Below are 17,152 nucleotides of genomic sequence, written 5' to 3'. Positions count from 1 at the left end.
CTAATTTGACATTTTCGCATTCCGCGGAGAGCGCGAAAATGTCAAAATTTCCGCATTCCCCAGCTTGGCGATAATTTGTTTCTTGCTCGCGCTTTAAAATAATACATTCTCGCGCGCGCGCGATCGCCTTACCTGAATCCCTGCGTTCGCCGACAAGTTTTCTTGATCCGGTCGCGTTCTCCACGAGATGTTGTATTGTTTTTAGCCATTTGCGCTGTCTCGCGACAGTTCGCGCCTGCAGTGACGTCATGCATCGCGCGATCACGTCTTTCTTCTCGTGATCATAAACCGCGAGACAACTGAAAACAAGATGGCCGCCCCCGCGAGCAACCACATGGGTAAGTTGGCGAGCCGCAACCATGCAGAAAATCTCGCGAACATGCGGGAAAAAAACTTCCGCATCTTCACGATATTTCCGCGTGTTTGCGATAATTTTTAACATTTTCGCGATAATTTGCGAAAGTGGATTTCGCAAATTCCGCCCACCCCTAGTTTTAATCAGTACTTTATGTGAAAAAGCATGGTGTAAGTGAAACTTGATATGCCAATGGGACCGGCAAGTACCAGACTTTTGAGTTGAAAAACAGGAGCTTTCAGAATAGAGAACAATGAACTTTTTTTCCCAATCCTGCATCACCAGCAAAGAGGCCTAAAGAATATTCCTTTCTTTGAATATGTTAATTGAGTTGCGAGACCTTCTGTGATATAATTCACTTGAATAGTACTTCAGTGCCCAGAAGAATCTGTTATGTTCCAAACACAAATTACTAACTCAATGTAGTACCCTGAAAGGAACGCTGGGAGATGGCCTTCTGTGCTGCCACTTTGCACCATTCCTGTGATGTGCTGTGTCTGGTGGCTTAGTGGCCTAATGCATCCACTGTAGGGGCCTCTGTTCACCCTCATGGTCACAGGTTCAAATACTAGCAGGGCTGCTCATCCTTCTTAGATTGATAAAATAAGTACCATTGAGTTGGGAAACAATAAACACCTGTTATTCAGCACCAAGATACCCTTCTAGGTGAATGTGCACTTTACAAATACACGTTATGGTGTGGGCCACACTGGGGCTGAGGACAAAAATTAGCCAAATAAGAGAGCGCTGTTGACCTAGAGCCATCTCTAACCAGAAAGATAGGACAAAAATCTGCTCCATTCTCTTGTGAAGCCACCAGTTGAGACACGGTCACCTTCCCTCTCAGCAAAAGCAAGTGGGAGAGCCCAGATAGCCATGCCTTAAGCATGTTTCAACAACATTTTCTTTCAAGTAAGAGACAGTTCTAGCTCTTGCAGCACTCTCTTTTTTGGGTGGGGTGTTAATAGCCTTAATGCCCTTGCCTGCAGGACAATAACAGCTGTTAATTACTCCCCCCTTGTTAGGTGCCGTCCCATGCATGTCAGGTCCATAACTGCTGGAGGGATAGTTAACTGAATAGCAACCACATTATGTAAAGCTGAACCCTAAATAGCTTATTTGAAAATCTACATTAGCAATAGTGGGCCAATCTGTCTTGGAAACCAGTGGGGGAAAGGCAAAGCCAACAGATGAATATTACCCTCACACTGCCTCCTTTGGATATATGCCTGTATGCATGTGAATTTATAGACAGTGGACCTAACTACAGAGCAGAATGCTATTCACAAGTATGGGGGTGGGACTATATCGATCTATCGAGATGAGTACAGGATTCGGGGTGCTGTTGGGAGGAGGGGGATAGGTGTCTGCCCAGTGAGCGGCGACCTCGTCATTTTATTTGGAAGAGGTGTTTACCGTGGGCAAAAATTCCTTTCACAATATTTCGCAAAAATTGTGGGAATTTTCATCAAATCGTCTTGATTCTCGCATGAAAATCTAATACATGGGAATACTGGCCGTGTACTGGTCAAGATGATGTCTCAAAGAGTAAATTTGCGAACAAATTGTACAATTTACGCAGCAGCCATGAAATTAGCGAGTTTTGCACGCATAGTAAAAATAATTGCAGAAGACACCAAGCCCATGATCCTTGTCTGCCCTGGTCTGTTCAAAATGGGTCGAATCGCAGATTCAATCCAGATTCTGTCTTGCAGAGAGGGTCTCTAGCTGTCGTGCGCGTTGTCTGCCGAATTAGATTTTGTCAATAAAGAAATACAAGCAAAAGCTAAATATTTGCATTGTCAGCTCAGCCTCTCCTAGTCTCGGAAAGAACAATCTCGCCCGAAAAAGAAACGTAATTTTGTTCTCGGGGCGCAGAGCCTGGTTTATTCACGGTTTGGTGAACTGGATTTTCTTTTCAGAAACGCAGGGACACGTGGAGATATTTGCAACAGCTTGCAGTCGCTCTGCTGTGCGCGCCAGGTAATCTCATCAAACGTGAAGTGGAGCCTTTGATAAGAGATTTAGCAGAGCCCTGGGCGAAGATGGCATTTGTTTTCGAAGTCTGTAACAGGCCACTGAGCACGCAGACTACTCGAAACAGAAATATTGACTTTGCTGTCAAAGTCTAGGTTATTGTGTAATTGTAGTTCTGGGAATTTTATGAAACAATATATAGATGGAAAAGCTGCACGCTTAGGGCACTTTGGGGGAGTCAGGAGGCAGTAGATTTCCCTTCTCAAATTGCTAAATTGTGAGTGAATTGACAGCTTCTGCGAAAAGTAGGATTGAGTGCACCTGAACACATGCAAAAACAGAGCAGGATGTGTCTGCTCTTCTAAGCCCACACCACTCCTTTGCTGATATACTTTGGGTACCTGTCCCATTAACATTTGGCACCTCAGCAGAGAAGGTCAACAGTTGTCTCTTGTGGCCAGTGACAGCTGTGCTGGTACATTTTAATGAAGTGGACATATGCCTACAGTGACACAAATCCATCATTGTCCTTGTTAGATCTGGTACCATTGGCGTGAGTCTCCCTCCCATTTTTTTTGCTGATGTCTCCTCTGTTTTTGATATGTTTTGCTGGTTATAGATGTTTTGGGCACTGTGCCACTGCTAATCAGCGCCACAGTGCAAGTGCTCCCTATAGTAAATTGTTGTAATGTATTAGTGACTCCGTGATTGGCTTATTTGATTTACTTGTCAGACCCTAGTTCAGTGCACGATGTGTGCCCAGGGCCTGTAGATCAAATGCTGCTAGTGGGCTTGCAGCACTAATTGTGCCACCCACAGAAGCAGCTTGTAAAGTGTGTCTCAGGCCTGCCATTGCAGAGCCTGTGTGCGGTCTAGTACTGCCATGTCTACTTGTAAGTGCACCCACTTACCAGTCCCTAAACCTTCCATTTTCTACATGTTAGCCACCCCTAAGGACAGGGTGCATTGTAAGTAAAAGGTAGGACATGCCCTGGTGTGTGGCATGTCCTGATAGTGAATTACAGCCAATTTTGTTTTTCACTATTGCAAGGCTACCTGTCTCCATAGGCGAGAATGGGCAGTTTGATTATAACATCTTATAATCCTAACTGACCCAGGGAACATGGTAGGAAGACAAATTTAGTATGCCTGAACTCAGATGATAAAATACATCTTTTAGTGAAGTTGGTTTTAACATTCTGGTGCCGATTCCGATCCGGGAAAAAAAAATTGCGTACGACTCGTATCCGTATATTTTCACGTACGAATCGTACAAGTACCGTACAAACTGCGAAGTACGATTCGTACGTGAAAAATACATACGAATTGCTGTAAATTTTTACGTCCGAATAGCGTCGGGAAAAGTGTCCGATAGGGAGCCGGACATTTTTACGTGCAAATCATAAAACAGAAGTCCGAGCGCGCAAGAACGATCCGTACCGCCCGTCCGAATACACAACCGCATGTAAAAGGCCCCGTACGGAGCGAACGCTGTAGCCTACATGTACACGGGTAAACTTGTGCCCGGATACGAGTCGTACAGCCCCCCGCACCCCGCACATGTCAGCACCATACCACCGTATGTCAGCACCGTACCCCCCCTCCGCACCGTACCCAAACACCGTTGCACAGCCCCGCACCTGTACGCGCCGCACCCCAGGCCCATCTCCCAGCCCCGCACATGTATGCCCCGTACCCCAGGACCGTACCCCAGCCCCCCACCTGTACACGCCGCACCCCAGGCCCGTCTCCCAGCCCCGTACCTGTACGCACCGTACCCCAACACCGTAGCCCAGCCCCGTACCTGTACGCACCGTACCCCAACACCGTAGCCCAGCCCCGCACCTGTATGCACCATACCCCAACACCCTAGCACATCCCCGCACCTGTACGCACCGTACCCCAACACCGTAGCACAGCCGCGCACCTGTACGGACCATACCCCAACACCATAGCACATCCCCGCACCAGTACGCACCTTACCCCAACATCGTAGCACATCCCCGCACCTGTACGCACAGTACCCCAACACTGTAGCACAGCCCCGCACCTGTATGCACCATACCCCAACACCATAGCCCAGCCCTGTACCTGTACGCACCATACCCCAACACCGTAGCACAGGCCTGCACCTGTATGCACCGTACCCCAACATCGTAGCACAGCCCCGCACCTGTACGCACTGTCCCCAACACCGTAGCACAGCCCCGCACCTGTGCGCACCGTACCCAAACACCTTAGCACAGCCCCCCACCTGTACGCGACGCACCCCAGGCTCGTACCCCAGCCCCGTACCTGTACGCACCGTACCCCAACACCGTACCCCAGCACCCTCACCCAGCATCGCGTATGTACGGACCTTACCTACGCGAAAAAGACTCGTACAGAACCAGCACACTGTAAAACAGAACAAGGAGGGTCAATTCGACTCGCACAACACCACAAAACACGTCAACATGACAAAATACATCGCTATGACTGACCTGGCACATCCAAACAGGCAAACAGAGGCCCTAAATCACAACCACCTCTTATAACACACCCACCACAAATTCAAACCCAGCCACACCCACAAATGGACCAATAAAAAGGGCCGACACACACAACCCATGAGCCTTTGCAACAGACCCACTGCTGACAGACCCCAGAGACAAACAACTGCACCTTACTTACACCTTAACTACACCTTCACTTACACACCTTCACACAACCTCATTCACAAACACCCCCTCTTCACATTCACACACACACTGTCACATTCATACCCACACACCCACAACCATCCACACCCACACCCCACACCATGCCCACAGACAAGAATCCAAAGTTCACAAGGGCGGAGCTGGACCTCCTCGTCAACGAAGTCCTCAGAGTCGAGCCACAGCTGTTTGGAACATTGGTCAGACAGACCAGCATAGCCCAAAAAACAAGCCTGTGGCAGAGGATCGTCGATAAGGTGAATGCTGTTGCGCCCATCCGAAGGACCAGGCATGAATACCAAGCCAGGTGGTACGATCTGCGCAGGGCAGTCAAGAGGAAAATGAACGAGGAATATGCCCAGAGTAACATCACTGGAGCATGGCTGCCCTGCAGACCCGTACATTACCATCCCTGGGAGGAGAAGGTGATGGCCATGCTTCCGCCGGTGGGAGTACACGGAGTCGAAGGAGTCGCAGAGCCTGGTGAGTACACAAACAACTCACGTAACATGGGGGGAATGCCATCCACACCAAAAATACACCAAATGCACGCAACTTCCCCCAAGCCCTCACCGCACACAACCACACTCTAAAACCACGCTCATGCCACTATTGTCTCCATGCCCCATTCACAAATAAAGCCAATGCCATGTCCCAGGCCACACCAACCACAAACCCAAGACTGGCTGTCCGAGATGCTGGGAGGGTGGGGCTCACACAACTCATTGTGCAACTCCGAAGCAGACACCAATGCCCTCAGCCCATATGGCCTAGGTACATACCCATGCACCATGCCCAATGCACAGGGACTGGCAAAGTACTGAGAAGGTAGCTGACACTTGGCCCTGCTGTATGCAGCACAAGGCCTTTCTGTGACTACTGGACACTCAAACACCAACTACACAATCTCAGATATCTAGCACAGGCACTCAAACTCACTGTCATGCCAGCATGCACCATGAGGGGACAGATACATCACCTGGGAGACCCAATGACAAATCACACTACACCCAACAGCAGGCCCGGTCACACCCCCCCCTCCCCCCCCCTCACACAAGCACACACCCCGGGGCAGACAACGGATTTACCCACTCTCACAATGGACATGTGACACAACCATCGCCAAATAAGCATCCGAGCCAAAATTCTACTGGTCAAACACTCAGAAGAACATACCAAACTGTCCCCCGCAACATACCCATCCCCAAGTGGACATTGAGAGGAATGCTAGGCACATCCAACTACCTGGAGGATCTGTGACAACTTGAATATGTATGAAACATGGATGTGGCATGAAACAGCATTAACATTGTCTCTCTCTCACACACAGGGCAACTTCATCGACCTCCCCCCAACAATGGGGGGTAACAATCACAGTCCCAGGCTCAGCGTGAAGATGATCCCACCGGCAGCGACGACTCTCACCACTCCGTGGATGACCCCGACCAACCTGGCCCCTCTGGTGCTCAAGCCCCTGCAGCACCTGCGTCAGGTACATCTGTGCCAACCATCACCCCCATTCCTGCCACATCTCAGGAGACACCCAGGAGCCCTGCTCGCACTGAACAACACAGCCAGTCTGACCAGGAGGGACAAGGTTCTCCGGGCACCCAGGAGGAGGAAGACAACCCCGATAATGCCATCCCCCAGGGGTCCCGTAGACCCGATGTGCCCACAATGGAAGGCCAGGCTCGGGTGGGCAGGGGTGGTGGGAGTGGAGGCAGGCGGAGGCGCGAACCTGACCAGCCAGCTGAGGGAACCGGTATGTCACACATACGCCACATACCGGCGTGACACCAGGGGCATCAGCCAGGTAGTGTCGAGCCTCACAGAGATGAAGGGGACCCTCGACGAGATGAAGAACCTGCAGGTCAAGCAACATGCCAGTCAACAACAACACCAAGGACGGATGGAGGCAAGACTGGCTGAGCTCCTGGCAGTGCAAACGGACATGAGCCGCTCACTCCGTCGGATTGCCGGCAACATGGGTAACCCTCCCTGTGACACCAGGCGAAGACCAGCACCAGCCACAGGGAGGGAGGAGGAGGAGGAGGAGGATTCGTCCGACGGAGCATCACAGACATCGTCAAGGCCTGCATCTGAGGGTCCCCGGGGGAAGGTGGGTCGTCCACGGAAAAGACCGTGAGAGTCAGCGGACCATCCACATCTCCCAGGTCACCTGGCCTGGCACCTGGCCCTCTGGCGCGACAGCACCACCTCACCCAATTACATTCTCTGCCACATGGACTTGCTGGTCACAGTCTGACCAATGATGACCAACACTGTGATCTGGACTCTGATGACTCCAACTGACAGGGATGCCATCTCCCCCTGTGAACTTTGGATTCTATGCACCCGGTAGAGCACCTTACTTCATCTACCAAAAGACTTACCCCACCAAAAATAAATACTTTATTTTGTCATGAGATGTTGCTGTCATTTGGCATTATTCCCCAACATATGTGTGTGTAAATGTCAAACTATGCCTGAGTGTTGAACTAACTCCACACATCCATACCCTGGGATTGGAGTCTGGTACAGGACACACATGGGCCACAATGTATCATTCAATGCAGACATGGAGCACAATGCTCACCTGTGATGGCCTCAAGCTGCTGAGGGGGTGCATGCAATACTGTGCCGACAGACCTATTTGGAAGAGTACCATTAAGGCGTAGAGGTCATGCCTCATTCGGAGGTTCCCGGGAGGGAGTCCCAGGTATGTGTTCCCAGGTGGGAGAACTATGTCCTGCATGCTGGAGTACGGTGGATCTGAAGAATGGTGGCCAGGTGGCCAGGTCATGGTTGGATGCACGGAGATGGCACTACGGGGTCTCGGATGACAGTGGTACAAGGTTGGTGTTGGGTCGGGGTCGTGGCCTGCCTCCTGAGTGTGGGTGGGGAGATACCAATCCCCTTTCTAAATAAGTGGGTCCTTTTTCTGTTCCTCCTTTCCAACCCTTTCCATTTGTTATGTCAGACCATGCACCTCTATATTCTGATGATTATATCAAAAAAATCTGCGAGGGCCCCTCACTTTTCTCAGACTCTGTAGAGAGCCCTTCCTCTACCAACATATCATCTGCAGAACAATTAGAAAAGTGTAAAAAGAAACAAGTACGCCTCCAACTAATGACCCGCATGCTTACCGAATACCTTAAAGCAGAAACCATCCCCACTGGGTTACAAGTACGTAACATTCCTGGAATCTTTACCGATAATCCAAAGTATATCAGCAATTTCAGCTACATAGGTACAACCTGCTCTAGACACTGGTTAGTACTGGGCATTGACACCGCCACAGAAGCCCTTAAAAAATTAGCGGAACAAATCGAAGAGATTGAAAAACAAATTAAAGATACATGCCCAATCGCTGAAAGTAAGAAATTATTGGAACAAATCCAAAAGACAGTCGATGAATTCTACAGAATAGAGCAAAACAAAAAAACTGTTAAAGTAAGAAAAGATATCAGATCATACAATATTGAACGTACATACCCGTATTTACAAAAAGATTTCTACACGAATAGGTCTTACTCCAACCCACAAAACAGCAGACCTTGGGGCCGCTTCAATAGACGCAATAATCTGGTCGGATTCTCAGATACTTCGGCTGAATCTTCCGAAAACTCCGACGCAGGTGAAGGTACGAGTACATCAAACCGTACCCCTGGCCCCAACTTCCCAGCCCCAAGCAGTAATTTTTTAGGACGGGGCCAAAACGAACCACCCAGACGCGGCCGTGTCAAACAGGCCCAGAGATGGTACAACCCACCAGGGGAGCGCCAAACTCGCCAAAAATTTTACCAATGGTAACTGCTGACAATCTACAATGCATACCCATCTTCAATCTTTCACAACACATACTTTTAGACCCTGAGTTATCCCTACTGAGCAAAGGTTTATCGTTTGTCCCCACTACCCATCCCAATTTCTTGGAACTTCATACGGAATTACTCAGATTCTTTAGACGTTTACGTCTACACACATTTTTCCTCTTAAATCCTTCCCCTTCTTCCATCTCCAATACTCCCTTCAGACCTCCATCTACTTTCTCACCCTCCTCCAACATGATTCCCAGCGAAATAACCACTTTTGAAAAACTTTGATCTACAGGCCCAGGGCCTGTAGATCAAATGCTGCTAGTGGGCTTGCAGCACTAATTGTGCCACCCACAGAAGCAGCTTGTAAAGTGTGTCTCAGGCCTGCCATTGCAGAGCCTGTGTGCGGTCTAGTACTGCCATGTCTACTTGTAAGTGCACCCACTTACCAGTCCCTAAACCTTCCATTTTCTACATGTTAGCCACCCCTAAGGACACGGTGCATTGTAAGTAAAAGGTAGGACATGCCCTGGTGTGTGGCATGTCCTGATAGTGAATTACAGCCAATTTTGTTTTTCACTATTGCAAGGCTACCTGTCTCCATAGGCGAGAATGGGCAGTTTGATTATAACATCGTATAATCCTAACTGACCCAGGGAACATGGTAGGAAGACAAATTTAGTATGCCTGAACTCAGATGATAAAATACATCTTTTAGTGAAGTTGGTTTTAACATTCTGGTGCCGATTCCGATCCGGGAAAAAAAAATTGCGTACGACTCGTATCCGTATATTTTCACGTACGAATCGTACAAGTACCGTACAAACTGCGAAGTTCGATTCGTACGTGAAAAATACATACGAATTGCTGTAAATTTTTACGTCCGAATAGCGTCGGGAAAAGTGTCCGATAGGAAGCCGGACATTTTTACGTGCAAATCGTAAAACAGAAGTCCGAGCGCGCAAGAACGATCCGTACCGCCCGTCCGAATACACAACCACATGTAAAAGGCCCCGTACGGAGCGAACGCTGTAGCCTACATGTACACGGGTAAACTTGTGCCCGGATACGAGTCGTACAGCCCCCCGCACCCCGCACATGTCAGCACCATACCACCGTATGTCAGCACCGTACCCCCCCTCCGCACCGTACCCAAACACCGTAGCACAGCCCCGCACCTGTACGCGCCGCACCCCAGGCCCGTCTCCCAGCCCCGCACATGTATGCCCCGTACCCCAGGACCGTACCCCAGCCCCCCACCTGTACGTGCCGCACCCCAGGCCCGTCTCCCAGCCCCGTACCTGTATGCACCATACCCCAACACCATAGCCCAGCCCCGTACCTGTACGCACCGTACCCCAACACTGTAGCCCAGCCCCGCACCTGTATGCACCATACCCCAACACCCTAGCACATCCCCGCACCTGTACGCACCGTACCCCAACACCGTAGCACAGCCGCGCACCTGTACGGACCATACCCCAACACCATAGCACATCCCCGCACCAGTACGCACCGTACCCCAACATCGTAGCACATCCCTGCACCTGTACGTACAGTACCCCAACACTGTAGCACAGCCCCGCACCTGTATGCACCGTACCCCAACACCATAGCCCAGCCCTGTACCTGTACGCACCGTACCCCAACACCGTAGCCCAGCCCCGTACCTGTACGCACCATACCCCAACACCGTAGCACAGGCCTGCACCTGTACGCACCGTACCCCAACACCGTAGCACAGCCCCGCACCTGTACGCACTGTCCCCAACACCGTAGCACAGCCCCGCACCTGTGCGCACCGTACCCCAACAGCTTAGCACAGCCCCCCACCTGTACGCGACGCACCCCAGGCTCGTACCCCAGCCCCGTACCTGTACGCACCGTACCCCAACACCGTACCCCAGCACCCTCACCCAGCATCGCGTATGTACGGACCTTACCTACGCGAAAAAGACTCGTACAGAACCAGCACACTGTAAAACAGAACAAGGAGGGTCAATTCGACTCGCACAACACCACAAAACACGTCAACATGACAAAATACATCTCTATGACTGACCTGGCACATCCAAACAGGCAAACAGAGGCCCTAAATCACAACCACCTCTTATAACACACCCACCAACAGATTTACCGACTCTCACAATGGACATGTGACACAACCATCGCCAAATAAGCATCCGAGCCAAAATTCTACTGGTCAAACACTCAGGAGAACATACCAAACTGTCCCCCGCAACATACCCATCCCCAAGTGGACATTGAGAGGAATGCTAGGCACAGCCAACTACCTGGAGGATCTGTGACAACTTGAATATGTATGAAACATGGATGTGGCATGAAACAGCATTAACATTGTCTCTCTCTCACACACAGGGCAACTTCATCGACCTTCCCCCAACAATGGGGGGGAACAATCACAGTCCCAGGCTCAGCGTGAAGATGATCCCACCGGCAGCGACGACTCTCACCACTCCGTGGATGACCCCGACCAACCTGGCCCCTCTGGTGCTCAAGCCCCTGCAGCACCTGCGTCAGGTACATCTGTGCCAACCATCACCCCCATTCCTGCCACATCTCAGGAGACACCCAGGAGCCCTGCTCGCACTGAACAACACAGCCAGTCTGACCAGGAGGGACAAGGTTCTCCGGGCACCCAGTAGGAGGAAGACAACCCCGATAATGCCATCCCCCAGGGGTCCCGTAGACCCGATGTGCCCACAATGGAAGGCCAGGTTCGGGTGGGCAGGGGTGGTGGGAGTGGAGGCAGGCGGAGGCGCGAACCTGACCAGCCAGCTGAGGGAACCGGTATGTCAAACATACGCCACATACCGGCGTGACACCAGGGGCATCAGCGAGGTAGTGTCGAGCCTCACAGAGATGAAGGGGACCCTCGACGAGATGAAGAACCTGCAGGCCAAGCAACATGCCCGTCAACAACAACACCAAGGACAGATGGAGGCAAGACTGGCTGAGCTCCTGGCAGTGCAAACGGACATGAGCTGTTCACTCCGTCGGATTGCCGACAACATGGGCAACCCTCCCTGTGACACCAGTCGAAGACCAGCACCAGCCACAGGGAGGGAGGAGGAGGAGGAGGAGGATTCATCCGACGGAGCATCACAGACATCGTCAAGGCCTGCATCTGAGGGTCCCCGGGGGAAGGTGGGTCGTCCACGGAAAATACCGTGAGAGTCAGCGGACCATCCACATCTCCCAGGTCACCTGGCCTGGCACCTGGCCCTCTGGCGCGACAGCACCACCTCACCCAATGACATTCTCTGCCACATGGACTTGCTGGTCACAGTCTGACCAATGATGACCAACACTGTGATCTGGACTCTGATGACTCCAACTGACAGGGATGCCATCTCCCCCTGTGAACTTTGGATTCTATGCACCCGGTAGAGCACCTTACTTCATCTACCAAAAGACTTACCCCACCAAAAATAAATACTTTATTTTGTCATGAGATGTTGCTGTCATTTGGCATTATTCCCCAACATATGTGTGTGTAAATGTCAAACTATGCCTGAGTGTTGAACTAACTCCACACATCCATACCCTGGGATTGGAGTCTGGTACAGGACACACATGGGTCACAATGTATCATTCAATGCAGACATGGAGCACAATGCTCACCTGTGATGGCCTCAAGCTGCTGAGGGGGTGCATGCAATACTGTGCCGACAGACCTATTTGGAAGAGTACCATTAAGGCGTAGAGGTCATGCCTCATTCGGAGGTTCCCGGGAGGGAGTCCCAGGTATGTGTTCCCAGGTGGGAGAACTATGTCCTGCATGCTGGAGTACGGTGGATATGAAGAATGGTGGCCAGGTGGCCAGGTCATGGTTGGATGCATGGAGATGGCACTACGGGGTCTCGGATGACAGTGGTACATGGTTGGTGTTGGGTCGGGGTCGTGGCCTGCCTCCTGAGTGTGGGTGGGGAGATACCAATCCCCTTTCTAAATAAGTGGGTCCTTTTTCTGTTCCTCCTTTCCAACCCTTTCCATTTGTTATGTCAGACCATGCACCTCTATATTCTGATGATTATATCAAAAAAATCTGCGAGGGCCCTTCACTTTTCTCAGACTCTGTAGAGGGCCCTTCCTCTACCAACATATCATCTGCAGAACAATTAGAAAAGTGTAAAAAGAAACAAGTACGCCTCCAACTAATGACCCGTATGCTTACCGAATACCTTAAAGCAGAAACCATCCCCACTGGGTTACAAGTACGTAACATTCCTGGAATCTTTACCGATAATCCAAAGTATATCAGCAATTTCAGCTACATAGGTACAACCTGCTCTAGACACTGGTTAGTACTGGGCATTGACACCGCCACAGAAGCCCTTAAAAAATTAGCGGAACAAATCGAAGAGATTGAAAAACAAATTAAAGATACATGCCCAATCGCTGAAAGTAAGAAATTATTGGAACAAATCCAAAAGACAGTCGATGAATTCTACAGAATAGAGCAAAACAAAAAAACTGTTAAAGTAAGAAAAGATATCAGATCATACAATATTGAACGTACATACCCGTATTCACAAAAAGATTTCTACACGAATAGGTCTTACTCCAACCCACAAAACAGCAGACCTTGGGGCCGCTTCAATAGACGCAATAATCTGGTCGGATTCTCAGATACTTCGGCTGAATCTTCCGATAACTCCGACGCAGGTGAAGGTACGAGTACATCAAACCGTACCCCTGGCCCCAACTTCCCAGCCCCAAGCAGTAATTTTTTAGGACGGGGCCAAAACGAACCACCCAGACGCGGCCGTGTCAAACAGGCCCAGAGATGGTACAACCCACCAGGGGAGCGCCAAACTCGCCAAAAATGTTACCAATGGTAACTGCTGACAATCTACAATGCATACCCATCTTCAATCTTTCACAACACATACTTTTAGACCCTGAGTTATCCCTACTGAGCAAAGGTTTATCGTTTGTCCCCACTACCCATCCCAATTTCTTGGAACTTCATACGGAATTACTCAGATTCTTTAGATGTTTACGTCTACACACATTTTTCCTCTTAAATCCTTCCCCTTCTTCCATCTCCAATACTCCCTTCAGACCTCCATCTACTTTCTCACCCTCCTCCAACATGATTCCCAGCGAAATAACCACTTTTGAAAAACTGGTTCTGAATGATTTTTCCATCTTGGAATCAAAAAAACGTTTCATTCCCTACAATATTTCTCTTCCTGAAAAGAAAGCCATCACTTCTCTGAAAATGAATGACTCCCCAGTCATTAAATCAGCTGACAAGGGAGGAGGCATTGTCCGTCAAGAAAGAGTAACGTACAAGGAAGAAATCCTACGCCAATTATCAAACACAGATCATTATTGTAGACTTCCCACGAACCCTACCAAAGAACTACAAATGGTTATCTTGAAAATCACTACAGAAGCCAAACAGGAGGGTTTTCTTAGCCAGAAAGAATTTTTATTCCTCAATGTAAAATCACCTCGCACACCAGTCATTTATACCTTACCTAAGGTCCACAAAAATCAGACCAATCCACCGGGACGGCCCATAGTTTCCGGTTGTGGTTCTATCCTAGAACCCCTAGGTCAATACATTGACCACTTTATTAAGGATTTCGTACCACTCACCCAATGTTATATCAGAGACAGTATGGCTATGATAAACCTCATCGAACATCACCCCTTTGAACCTTCCTCCGATATTCTTTGTACCATGGATGTAGAATCACTCTACACTAACATTCCCCAAATCCCAGCACTTCTCGTGATCCAAGAGATCTTGGACTCCAGACCACGCCCCCACCCTGTCCCCACACATTTCATTTTTCAGCTACTCGAACTCTGCCTGACCCGAAACTTCTTTACCTTTGATAATGAATATTACCAGCAAGTCAAAGGTACGTCGATGGGCGCAGTTTTTGCACCGAATCTAGCGATCCTCTATATGGACCATCTAGAAATGACGACCATCCTTGATTCCACCAACCCATTCCTTCCGGGCATAACTATATGGCGTTGTTACATAGATGACATTTTCCTGATATGGCATCAAGATGAGGATACACTTTCCCAATTCAATCATTGGCTCAATAATAATTTTTCTGGCCTCAACTTCACCAACACTTATGACAGATCACAAATCCCATTTCTTGATCTAACCATATATCATTCTGACGGCGAATTATTGACCAAACTATACAGAAAAAGCACGGAGAGAAATACATTACTCAGATACGAAAGTCACCACCCCCAAGCACTCACAGATTCTCTGCCATACTCCCAATTTCTCCGCATTAGACGGAACTGTTTTTCCAAAGATGATTATTTTTCTGAAGCCCTCATTCTCACCAACAAACTGAGAGCCCGTGGTTACCCCAAAAGACTGGTAAAAAACGCTCAAAAACGCGCTTGGTATTGTCCAAGTGAAATCCTGTTATCACCAAAAGACAAAACCAATGCAAACCGCTTAGTTTGCGTGACCACATTTTCCCCAGCGTCCAACCAAATACGCAAATCCATCCTACAACACTGGCCAGTAGTCAATGCAGGTAGTCTCTCAATAGAGCGACCCATTTTTGCATTCCGTAAGAACCGGAACCTAAAGGATCATCTGGTAAGAGCCGCTTTACCTTCCCCCAGCCCATTGGTCACCCTTGATGCACACTGGGGGTTAGGCCCCCTCATTGGACATGTCAAATGTGGCAACTGTAATGTGTGTAGCACTACTATGGAAGGTAAAGACTTTGTATTTAATAATGTGTCTATCACTCTGAATTCCTTCTCGAACTGTAATACTTGCAATGTTATTTATCTCATTTCTTGTCCATGCAACAAGATTTATATCGGACAGACAACGCAAAAGGTGAAATTACGTATTGGCCAACACAAAAGCAGAGTGCGTTGCAAAACCCCAAATGCCCCCCTTGTTGAACATTTTACCGAAATGGGGCACAAAGATGTTGACATTAAGTGGACAGTTCTGAAATGCATCAAACAGCTGCCAAGAGGTGGAGACATTGCCAAAATCTTGAATAAAGAAGAACTTAGAATGATCATCCGCACTGACAGCATCAGGAAAGGCCTGAATCGGAGCGAGGATTGGACTAACCTCCTCTGACATCATTTTCTCTCACCCTAATGTTACATCTTACTTGTTTTCACAGCGACTGTCAAGGAACAGCTGTTTTCCTTACTGAATGTCACATTGTCATCTGGCTTTCCCGATGTATACATCGCGTGCACCTGTGTATCTCTCTCCCTGGGTCTACCTCTTCATGACCATGACACTGAGCTACAATTTCCAACAACAGCTCTCTTTACATATAATTTTCCAATTGCTCGTGTTCCAAATACTTGCTGTATTTCATTTTATTCAACTGTTACAACTGTGATGCAAATAGTTTCTTTTAAAAGTAATATATGAAGTTTTTGGTCTGTCTACAACTGTCTTAAAGAACTTCCGCTATCTTTTCTTTCTTTCTATTATTCTACTCCAAGATGGCGCCGCTTTCACCCGCTCTAGTCCTAACACACCTTCCGGTATTTATTGTTTTCCGGCGCTCGCAACGCTATCACTCGGTTCACTGTAACCCGCAGGAGCAGGCTGGATCACGGTAAGAATCTAATCTCACTACCTTCCCCTCCCTCTCGTGTCCGGGGCACCAGCTACGTGCTCACACCTTGTTTTCCTTCGTAGTGCATTGTCACGCCGCCTCGATTATCAACAGTTTCACTTGGACGGTTAGTCGAACTGGCATTAACCTCCCTTCATCCAGGTAATTATTATCCCAGTTTTGCCCACATACTCACGATACTTCCTTCCTAGTAATGCACCTTCTCCGGTTTTTTCAGTGGTCGCTCACCGACAGGAATTCTTCGCGTGACTTCGACCTGGTTTTATTATTAATTCTGCCCGGCTCAGACTCTCGAGCGTCCGCAGCTGCCCCCGTCATTGTACGGTTCTCATTCTCCAACGAGTACAGGTCAGACCCTTCCCTCTGTGGATTCACCACCCACCAATTGACCCCTTTTTCACTATCACATTCAGTTGAGTCCTTCAACACCCACCAGTCGTCCACCATCGGTTTCTGATTTCACATGCTCTCGTAGCACACGGCTCCCTTCCGCTTCCACCTCGTATTTTTCCACCACCATAGACCATACCTCATTATTATACCACCCATACAGACCTTTCCTTGAAAGCCAGTTGCGCTTATATGGCATGTCTACAAGCGGACTGTTCACTACTCTTTACCGCTGTTTGCCTACACATTCGCGCACATTCCACATACATGGCC

Source organism: Triturus cristatus, chromosome 3_2 (genome assembly GCF_964204655.1).
Source record: "Triturus cristatus chromosome 3_2, aTriCri1.1, whole genome shotgun sequence".
NCBI classification, from domain to species: Eukaryota; Metazoa; Chordata; class Amphibia; order Caudata; family Salamandridae; genus Triturus; species Triturus cristatus.
The sequence above is the reverse complement of the archived record's forward strand: the minus strand, read 5'-3'. Positions refer to the sequence as shown.